This window comes from Monodelphis domestica, chromosome 3, assembly GCF_027887165.1.
Source record: "Monodelphis domestica isolate mMonDom1 chromosome 3, mMonDom1.pri, whole genome shotgun sequence".
NCBI lineage: Eukaryota > Metazoa > Chordata > Mammalia > Didelphimorphia > Didelphidae > Monodelphis > Monodelphis domestica.
In genome coordinates, this window is record NC_077229.1 from 280,864,555 (window position 1) to 280,874,905 (window position 10,351).

Below are 10,351 nucleotides of genomic sequence, written 5' to 3' on the forward strand. Positions count from 1 at the left end.
TTGCTACTGAGCCACTGTCTTTACTCTGCCCCAACAACCTTGTTAACTATTTTTGACGAATCTACTATGTAGAGGAGGTTGTTGGAAGATTTAGTGGGATATTATGTATAATGTGAAAATGTAAACAGGGTGTTTCTAAAATGTTATAAAGCTTCAAACTGCAAGAAGATTTTTGGAACCCTACATATCAATAAAAAATTCAATCAATAAAAAATAGAAATAAATTGATGAGAAAATAGAAATAGATTGTGAATAAATAACGGCTGAGATCTCTAGGGAATTAGTGCTTTTGAATGATTTCCCCTGTGAGTCTATGGTCTCTAATAAAGGCTATATATATGTCCAACCAGGTGATCAGGTCTAATCAAACACACACATTGACATCTATATGATAATGTCATTTTGGTCTTCTATTATAAAGGACAATAAAAACATTCATCCATGTTACTATGTGTATTTCTTTGGAACTCTTCAGGCATTCTGGGTCTACCACAAATGAACTTAAATTTTGGACAGAGAGACTACTAAAGGGTTTAGGCCATCATGGCTCTGGGGCAGAAGGTCAGGTACAGTTCTGTCTTTAACAATATCATCTGCCAGTCTGCCATTCTCTGTTTTCTTAAGTATGCCTGTCTCAGAGGTTATAATATTCTGGCAATCAGAAGATGTAAGAATACAACCACCTTTAGTTTGGTGGAAAACAAATAAGATTTATTTCCTCCACATAATTTTTTCCCTTGATGGACTGTTGTTGTCAGCAACAGTAAGCAAATAGTAAATCTGAAGTAAATGCTTTGTTTCTCTGTGTTTTTAGAGGTTAGATCACCATAGCAGCTCAGTTTATATTTTTTATTATATGTCAAGAGCAATATGTTACAATTATTTGTATTTTCCTTTCATTTAGAAAGTAAAATAATTCCAAAACACTACAGGAGGCTTTGATATGCTAATGTCTATCTAGACTCTAGAACTGTGAAGTGATTTACAAAAGTTATAAGTTTTTACTTCCAACCTTTGAATGAAGAAAAGTTTTCCAATGATTTATATCACTACCTCCATATATTTTCAAGTACATATTTCTCTTTAAACTTTAAGATTTATTTTTCAAATACAGAGTTGGCTTCCACTGGAATGTATACAATGTAAATATATAAACTAATGCCCTGAATGATGGAAATATATTTGTGAAATTGAGGTGTCTAGCAATTTATATAGTTATTACTGAAATTTCCATTGCTATTCAAAAGTGATCAGTTTTTATTCTTTGAGGATAGAGCTACAAAACTCAATTCCTAAAGATTATGTGTAGAATCATCATTGGTCTGTATCTTCTGTTTATTTTTCTTTGAGGCTTTGCCTGTAGATGTTTTCAAGTCATAACCTTTAGTATTTGTGTCTTGAATTTTCCTAACACCATAGAAGATTTTTGTGGTCAGTTTTTTTGTTTGTTTTTCTCATGTTTTCAGTCTACTTCTTTTTCTTTTTTTTTTAACTCTCACTGCTAGAAAGCCAAGTGCTAGGCAAACAGTTAAAGACATATCCAGAGTCACATAACTAGGAAGTGTCTGGGGCCAAATTTTAATCCAGATCCTCCTGACTCTAGGCCTGGTGCTCTGTGCCATTGCCCACTTATTTCCCCTGCAAAATGTCCAACCAGGCTAACTGTGACTAAGTCCAGCAGTAGTCTAAGGAAACTCAACTACAAATAAAGTGAACAAATCCAATATGGATCATGAATTTCTAAAGCATGGAACCAGAAGACGGTAAATAGATTTTCCCCTGGATCATATCACTTTGGAAGGACCAAAACTTATTGAGCTATAGAATGAGAATAGCAGTTACCACTATAAAGTATCATAGAGTTTATAATACAATATTCCAGAAGGCAGAAGACATGGGATTACAACCAAGAATAGAAAACCTGAATGTTATCCTTCAGTAAAAAAAAAAAAGAATATTTAAAGAGTTGAGGACTTTTAAGCATTTCTGATGAAGAATCAAAGCTAAAAAAGAAAATTTGACATTCAAAGACAAAACTAAAGAAAAGTATTAAAAGGTAAACATAAAAGAGAGATCATAAGGCACTTAATAGGGTTAAACTATTTAATTATCCCAAATGGGAAGATGATCAGAGAGTGTTTCCTTAAATGGAGGGCATGGTTATAAATCGAATATGTTGAGGTGCTCACAAAAAAGGATAAGAAATAAGGATGCACTAGGAGAGGGAGGAAGGAAGAAAAAAATGGAGAAAATTGTATCAGATAGATTAAGTCCTCAAAGAAGATTTTATACAACAGAAGGAAGAAAAGAGGTAAATGGGCAATACTAAATGTTCATTTTCATCTTACATTGTTCAAAGAGGGAAGAATATACAATTACACAGTTGGGAATAGAAATGCATCTTAACAAACCCTTGAGGAAGGATTAGAATAAAAATGATAAGGATAAATATAAAAGATTCAGATGAAGGGAAATACATAATAACCAATCGTAACTATGAATATTAATGGAATGAACTCCCCCATAAGATGGAAGAAGATAACAGAATGCATTAGAAATCAGAATCCAATAATAAGGTGTTTAAAAGAAATATACAAGGGGTAGTAGGTGGCTTAGTGGATTGAGAGGCAGGCCTAGATATTGGACATCTTGGGTTCAAATTAGAACTTGGACACTTCCTAGCTGTGTGACTCTGAGCAAATCACTTAACCCCCATTGTCTATCTCTTACCACTTTTCTGCCTTGGAACTAATACATAGAATTAATTCTAAGACAGAAGGTAAGGGTCAAAAGAAAAAGATATATATACAAATGAGAAAGATATATGTAGTGTTAAAATAAATAACTGGAGCAGTATCTATTGTTTTGACAGAAGTTAAAGAAGTTGGGGTAGCAGTCATGAACTCAGATCAAAATTCATGCGCCAAATAGCATAGCCTCCAATTTCTTCAAGGAAAAGTTAAATTAGTTATAGTAGAACTATACTAATGGGGCAACAAAATTTATCCCTCGAGACTGAAATAAAACTAACCACGAAATATACAAGAAAGAAGTTAAGAAAATGAATACAATATAATTTAAGAAAAGTTAGATAAAACAGACTGTTGGAAAATATCAAATGAGACTAAAAGGAGTATACCTATTCCTAGGCTGTACATGGAATCTTCACAAAAAATTAATCATGTATTAGGACACTAAAACTTCATAAAGAAATACATAAGATCAGAAATATTAAATATTAAATTGCCAAATAATTTAGTAGGGAACTTTAAAAATAAATTAAACTAGAAAACTAGGGAGCGGAAAAACAAATTTAAATCCCCAATTAAACACCCAACAAGAAATCCTTCAAACCAAAGGAGAAGTTAATAAAAAGGAAAATCTAAAAACCAAAGAACTAAGAAGTAAAACTAGGAGCTATTTTTTTTAGATTTGGGAGAAGGGAAAGTTTAGCTAATTTGATTAGTTATTTTTAAGAAAAAAATTAGCAATATAAAAAATGAAAGAGGTGAATTCACAGCTAATGTCAATGACATAAAAGCAATTGTTAGAGCTATTTTACACAACTGTGTGCCTCTAAAAAGTGATATAAATGAAATGGATAAATATTTGCAAAAATATAAATTGCCCCTGTAAACAGAACAAAGAACAGAATACTTAAATTACAATCTTTGAAAAAAGCATTATATGCAATGAGGATAAACTAGTAACCTTCCCAAGGAAATCAGGGGTTGAGCAAGGATGCCCATTATCACTGCTACTACTCAATATTGTACCAAAAATACTAATAAAGGAAGGAGAGAAGAAGAATAAATTGGAAGAATTAAAATGGGCAATAATGAAATAAAGCTATCACTCCAGATAATATGATTGTATATACTTAGAGAATCCTATAAAATCAAAAACTTACTGAAATAATTAATAATTTTAGTAAAGTTGTAGGATTTAAAATAAAACCACACAAATCATCTGGATTTCTCTGTATTACCAATGAAGTCAAACAGCAAGAGGTAGAGAAATCCCATTTGAAATAATTGCAGACAACGTAAAATACCTGGGAGTTCATCTGCCAAGATAAACCCAGGAACTATATGATCACAACTACAAAATATTTTTCACAGAAAATGTTCTCATCTCTCAAATACATTGGAAATTGAGGCTAAATTTATAAGAATGCAAACTATTCCTTGTTTGACAAATTTGGTCAAAGAATATGAACAGGTAATTTTCAGATGAAATAATTAAAACTATCTTTAGTTATATAAAATGGGAAATGTAAATCAAAGGAACTCTGAGGTACTACCTCACGGCTATCAGAATGGTTAATATGACAAAAAAAAAAGTAAAATGATATGGAGAGGAGATGAGAAAATTAGAAAATTAGAAATTCCCCATACATTGTTGGTGGAGCTGTGGACTGATCCAACCATTCTAGAGAGTAATTTGGAACCATATCCAAAAGGCCTATCAAACTGTACATACCTTTTGACCCAGAAATACAACACTAAAACTGTATCCCAAAGAGATCAAAGATAGGGGAAAGGACCTACTTGTACAAAAATATTTATTGCATCTCTTTTTGTGATGGCAAATAACTCAAAACTGAAGGGATATCCATCAATTAGGAATGGCTAAACAAGTTATGGTATATGGTTGTAAGGGAATACTAGAGATGGTAAACATGATGATCAGACAAAATGAAACCTGGAAAGACTTAGATGAAGTGATACAAAGTGAAGTGAGCAGAACCAGTAGAACATTGTACAAACTAACAGCAGTAAAGTATGATTACCAATTATAGATTACTAGTGTAAAAAATGCAAAGATACAGGACAACCCCAAGGGTTCCTTAATGAAAAAGGCTATTCAATGCTATAGAAGGAACTATTGACATCTGAATGCAAACTGAAAAGTAACATTCTTCATTTTATTTCCTCCTTGAGTTTTCCTATGTTGTGAATGATATATGTCTTTTTTCACAACATAATGAACTTGGAAATATGTATTACATAATAACAAATGTCCAACAAATATCATATTAGCTGCCATCTTGGGGAAGGTGCAGGTGAGGGAGGGAAAGAGAATATGGATTTCAAAATATCCAGAAATAATTATTGAAAATGCTACCAACCTGTAATTTGGAAATTTTTTTAATTCATATAAAAATTAAAAAACAAAAATGAAATTGAACAATATAAATGAGCTTCCTATTAAAAAAAACTCTAGAACTGAATGATCAAAGCAAATTCTATCAAACATGTTTAAAAAATTAATTCCAGTACTACATAAACTATTTTGGGGGAAAAAAAGGTAAAGAAGGTATCTCATAAATTTTCCTCTATGACATAACTCTTATATTTATACCTAAGCCAGGGAATGCCATAACAGAAAGAGAAAATGATAAACCAAAATTTTTAATAAAATACTATCAAGGAAATTCCAGTAACATCATAAAGATGCAGATCTTCCTCTGAATTTCCTGCTTTTTATCTAATTTTAGCTGTATTTTTTTGTCGAAAAAGCCTTCAATATTAATATAATTAAAATTATCCAGAGGTAGAAGAAGAGCAGTAAGGGCTAGGCAATGCAGCTTAAGTGACTTGCCCAGGATCACAATAAGAAGTATCTGAATCATATGTAAAGCAAAATTGTTTCAATATTAGGGAAAAATAAACATAATTGCTTATATCAATTATAAAACCAAAAAAATCCACATATAACTATTTCAGTAGATGCTGAAAAATCTTTTTAACAAAATATAACACCTATCCCTTAGATTAATTTATATCAATGAGAGCCATTCCTCTATTGAAAAATGGTCAAGGAATACAAATAGTCAGTTCTCAAGTTAGAAATCAAAGCTATCAATAGTCATATGAAAATAAATACTCTAAATCACTAATAAAGAAATGCAAATTTTAAAAAACCACAAGAATCATAAGAACAAATGGATCTTTTCTTAAGACAAAATGTAATATCTGTATACAATCAAGAGAAAATATCATCTGTAATGAGGATAAAGTATAACTCTTTCCAATGAGATTGGAGTGAAGTGCAAATATCCATTCTCATTATTATTATTCAATACTGTACTAGAAATATTAGCTATAGCAATGAGACAAGGAGAAAAAAATGAATGAATATGGAAGCCATCATTCTTTGCAGAATATATAACAATATATTTAGAGAACCCTAGAGAGTCAACTAAAAAAAAAAAAACTAATTGAAACAATTAACTTCAGCCAAGTGGCAGGATATAAAATAAACTCACATAAACATCAACATTTCTATATGTTACCAACAAAACCCAGAAGGAAGAGTTAGAAAGAGAAATTCCATTTAAAATAACAGACAGCATAAAATACCTGAGAGTTTATCTGCCAAGACAAAAATACAGAAACTATATAAATACAATAACAAAACACTTTTCAAACAAATAAAAAGAAACAATTGCTCCTGGTTAGCTTTGAGCCAATATAATAAAAATGACAATGCTACCTAAATTAATTTACTTATTCAGTTACATATTAATAAACTACCAAAAATACAGAGCTAAAAATATAGTAACAAAATTCATCTAGAGCAGTGATGGCAAACCTTTTAGAGACTGAGTGGCCAAATTGCAACCCTCATGCCATATGTGAGCCCCCACCACCACATTACCCCTGACAAGGGAGGGAGGAAGATCTCCCATTGGGCTGCTGAAAAGGGGAGGGGCATGTGAGAAATGTCCTCATGTGTGGTGGAGAAGAGGAGGGGAGCAGCCCCCTCTGATACATGTGCCATAGGTTTGGCAACATGGATCTAGAGTAAAAAATGTCAAGAATATAAGGAGAACCATTTTTTAAATGGGAAATAAGGGTGTTGAACAGTATCAAATCTCAAACTATAATACAAATAATCACCAAAACAATTTAATACAGGTCAAGAAATAATGATCGCTGAATGAACAAGGTTCATAATATATAGAAGCAAATGATCATGGTAACCTAGGATTTGATAAACCTAGATATCCAAGCTATTGGGGCAAGAACTCATTATTTGAAAATATTGCTGGGAAAAATGGAAAGAAGTCTGACAGAAACCAGACATAGATCAACATACCACATTGTATACCAAGACAAACTCAAAATGGCTATATGATTAGCCATAAAGGATAATACCATAAGCAAATTAATGGAGCATGGAAGAAATTACTTGTCCGGGGGTCAGTTGGGTGGCTCAGTATATTGACAGCCAGGCCTGGAGACAGGAGGTCCTGGGTTCAAATCTGGATTCAGACACTTCTTATTGTGATCCTGGGCAAGTCACTTAAGCTGCATTGCCTAGCCCTTACTGCTCTTCTTCTTTAGAAGCAATATACAGTATTGATTCTAAGACAGAAGGTAAGGGTTAAAAAAAGAGAAAAAAACAAATTACTTGTCAGATCTAGGATTAGGGGAAGAATGGATGCTCAAACAAGTGATAAGGAGGTTCATGGGTAGAAAAATGGATAATTTTAATTATATTAATTTTGAAGGCTTTTTCGACAAAAAAATACAGCTAAAATTAGATAAAAAGCAGGAAATTCAGAGGAAGATCTGCAGCAAATTTCTCTGATGAATGCATTATCTCTCACATATATAAGGAACATAATAAAATCCAAAATGAAAATAAAACCCATTTCCCAACTGAAAAATAGTTAAGACATAGGAACAGGCAGTTTTCAAGGTATAAATCGAGCTATCTATAGTCATTTAAAAATACCCCAAATCACTAATAGTTGGAGAAATGCAAATTAAACAACTATGAGGTACCACTTACACCCTCAAGATTGGCTAAGATGACAGAAAAGTAAACTAAGGAATGCTGTGGAAGATGTGGGAACATAGATATATTAATCATTGTTACTAGTTATGAACTTGTCCAACCATTCTGAAAAGCAATTTGGAATTATGCCCAAAAGGCTTTTAAACTATACATGTCTTCTGACTCATCACTACCTCTATTAGATCTATACCTCAAAGAAATCAAAGGAGAAAGGAAAAGGGCCCATATCTTACAAAATATTTATAGAAGCTCTTATTGACGGAAAAGAATTGGAAACTGGGGGGATGCTCATTAAATGGGAGATGTCAGAACAAATTTTGGCATATGAATGTTATGGAAAACTATTGTACTCTAAGAAATGATGAAGTAAACAGTTTTAGAAAAATCTGGGATGATTTGTATGAATTGATGCAAAGTGAAATGAGAACTAGGGGAAATAATTCACTCAGTAATGGCAATATTTTAAATATAATCAACTAAGTAACTGATCAACACAATGACCAACCACAATTTCAGAAGATTCATGATGAAAAATGCTATTCACTAGAATACAAAGTTGAGCATATTTTTCCTTCTTTTCTCTTTCTCAACACCCACCCAACACCCACCCCATCCCCCACCCTCAGCACCAGAACATGACTAAAGAGAAATTTTTTTTTTTTGCAGGAGTTCCAGTTGTTTTTATCTTTCTTGCCTTCTCAACAGGTGAGGGAAAGGTATAAGGAGGGAGTTAATTTTAAAATGGAAATAAATTAAAATTCAGTGGGTTTTTTTTTAAAGAAATACACCACATTTAAAATCAAACTAACCCACATTCAAATACTGGCTTTGATACTTACCGTTGTGATGTTGAGTAAGGCACCTTATCTTTCTAAACTTCAGTTTCCACATCTTTAAAAAGGTAAGAGTTACACCAGCAATTCTCTAAATTCCCTTTCCATTCTTAATCTATAATTACATCATGTAAATATATAACAGGGAACAAATAGAATTAAGTGAGAGCTCTCTTTGGGAATAAATTAGCACATAGTACATTATATCTATGTATAAAATCTTCAAAGAATGCAAAAGATGAAAAGTGACCTGTATTTGAACTATCAGAAATGTTAAATTATGTTCTGATCTGTGATTTGTGGGAAAATTATAAAGAAAATGAAAACAGATTTTAACTATGTTTATAATTGAAATGATAAGGTTAATGAGTAACAGATAAAACAGAACTCAATTGTTCTTTCTATTTCATCAGAGAATCATATATAATCTGGAAAAGAATGAAAAAATATTAAATGTAAATGGGACTAAATTTTGAGATAAGTAACAATGAGAGGCTCCTTAACTAGTTTTAATGTGTTCAAATCTCCAGATCTAGAAAAACAAAATGCATACTGGAATACTCAAAGAATCATGGCATCATGGTCAGTAACCTCTGGGGAAACATGGTTAAAGGCAGGAATTAATGAAGATGGGAGATTTTACCAAAAAGGAAATACCAGATTTTAAATTTCATTATAAAGCCATAATTATGAAAATTATCTGGTACTAACTAAAAAATAAAAAAGTAAATCACTGGAACAGGACAGACACAACTAACAATAGTAAAAAGATTAGTTTGGTGGAAATTGGCATTAATCAATATCTTATATCATTCACTAAGATAAGATTAAAATGGATACATGATCTAGACATAAAAGATATCATAAGTAAACTAGAATAAAAAGGAACATATAGCCTATCAGAGTTATAGATAGGAGGAGAATTTATGAGTCAACAAGAGATGGAGAGCATTGTGAGATGTAAAATGGATAATTCCTAATACATTAAAAAGTTTTTGTACAAATAAAACAAATAGTGTCAAGATTAGAAGGAAGGCAGAAAATTGGGGGAATGTTTATATATAAACAGCCTCTCAGTTAAAGACCTCATGTGTAAAATACATATGAACTTTGTCTAATTTGTAAGAATTAGAACATCTATCAATTGATAAATGGGCAAAAGATATTAACTGGCAATTTTCAGATGGAGAAATCAAAAACATATATAATTATATGAAAATGCTCTAAATCACTCCTGATTATGCAAACCAAATGCAAAGTAAAATAATTCTGACATATTATCTCACACCCATCAGATTGGTTAAAATCACAAAGGGACAAAATGACAAATGTTGGAAGGGATATGGAGAAGTGGAGACACTAACACATTGTTGGTGGAGCTGTGTAAACCTCAAAATTTCTCAGACTTATGAATGTTAGGGGTTTCCCCCATTGGGGAATCTTCTACTTAAAAAAATTTCCTAGCAGATGGTGAGAACTCTACTTGAGTGTGGGGGCTCCTAGCTATGGGAGTGTCCCTGCACCACCCTACTTAAGACTGCTTTAGGACAGAAAATTGCTTGCTAAACAATGAAAGTACTTTGATCCATGCTTATGGAAGGGACAGGAAGTTCTTTGAGTCATGACTGTTTTAGAATTGATACAATGGGATACTAAGTACCTATAAAGGTGGGGCAACTTGTAAACTACTTAAACCTAAAAGGGTGATA